Below are 1,658 nucleotides of genomic sequence, written 5' to 3'. Positions count from 1 at the left end.
AAGTGGTGGTAGTTTCTACCCTGGGGGTCTTTAAGAGGAGGCTTAATGCCTCCCTAGCCGGGATCATTTGATCGTTTTTTCTCCTGCCCAGGCAGGGGGTCGGACTTGAAGATCTGCAAGGTCCCTTTTGACCCTACTTCTTTGATTCTATGAAGAGTATTTAACTAAATGTAGTCAACAGGTTTTGTGCAGAGTAGTTGCACAGTAAATACAATCTCCTTTTACATCTCTAGAAAAAGGGATTATATTAAGTTGTTTGCAACACTTTCCTATATGTAGAAGTATTATGCAAGTTTAAGGAATCAGCCTTTGTGATACTTTGATCAATATACATTTTTAATGCTTAGATCTGTATTTAATTCTTCTCTGAATTTCTTATGCTTTCTGATTAATCATGTCAAAACACAAATTTCACATGATTTTAGTGTAACTCTGCGAATTGGCTCTGGCCTGTGCAGAGGTTGAAAAGTTTGTAAATATTTAATGAATATTTTGACAAACAAAGTCTCAGTTTAAAGTTGGTACTGATATACTGAGAACAATTAAGTTTATATAGTTTGGGGTATATTTGTCAGTGTTTCACAATACTTTTTTATTGTACTTGCATCTATTTATAAATAGAACATTTTAATTTGAATCTGAAGATTTTAAAGCTTGCAGGGATATAACTGTGTGTTTTTTGGGTGCTTGCTTTATGTAATAATCTGAAAGTGCACTTACCAAAATTTGTAATGCAAGTAAAAAAAAAAAAAAAAAAGATTTAGCAACCCCCCCCCCCCCAAAAATCCCAGACGTGGGTGCTCGAATCACCTCCAGCAGCAGTCTATTCCAAACGTTGGGGGCTGGGACAGTAAAGAAGTTCTTCCTCATGTCCAGCCTGAATCAGTCGTGGCGGAGTTTGTGACTGTTTGATCTTGTCATTCCTTGGGGTGCTCTGGTGAACAGACATTCCCCCAGATCCTGATGAGCACCCCGATAAACTTATAGGTGGCCACCAGATCACCCCTAAGCCTGCACTTTTCCAGGCTGACGAGTCCCATGGCTCTCAGCTTCTCATTTAAAGTACACCAACAACTGTATGCTTTTCCACTCAAGTAATCTCTAACAAAATACTGGGAAAACAAATTATTTTGATTAATGAAAACAAAACACTTGGGCAGCAAAAGGCCGTTGATATATATATATATATATATAAAATCTGTCCTGGGGGTTGAAGCAGGTGACTTGCTGAGACCTGCAATGTACTGGCTGAATCTGTATGTACTTTTAAAGGAAATTCTTAGAAGTTTGAGTGCCCAGATATTTTAAGCTATTATTGGAGTTTTCAAAATGGCATAAAAGGGGGGAAATGCCATAGTATCCATAATGTGCATTTATCCTAAAAGATTAAGGTTATTGCTGAACTTGATTGAGCTATCAGTTGATTTCAGTTCTACACTGCTTTAATGTATTTCTGCTGGAATTCACCATCCAGCACAAGGTGGCAAAGGCATGCAGTAAGGCAGCAGTCCTAGATTTTAAGAGGGCAAATTTCAATGAGCTAAGGAGGATAGTTGGAGAAGCGCTGAGGTCCCAGAGGGGAGGGGAGCCAGTTGTCCAAGGAGAGTGGTCGCTCCTTAAGGAGACGATCCTCCAAGTCCAAAGGAAGGTAATCCCAA

Source organism: Gavialis gangeticus, unplaced genomic scaffold, assembly GCF_001723915.1.
Source record: "Gavialis gangeticus isolate Ggan-Ray unplaced genomic scaffold, GavGan_comp1, whole genome shotgun sequence".
NCBI lineage: Eukaryota > Metazoa > Chordata > Crocodylia > Gavialidae > Gavialis > Gavialis gangeticus.
Note: the sequence above shows the minus strand (reverse complement) of the source record.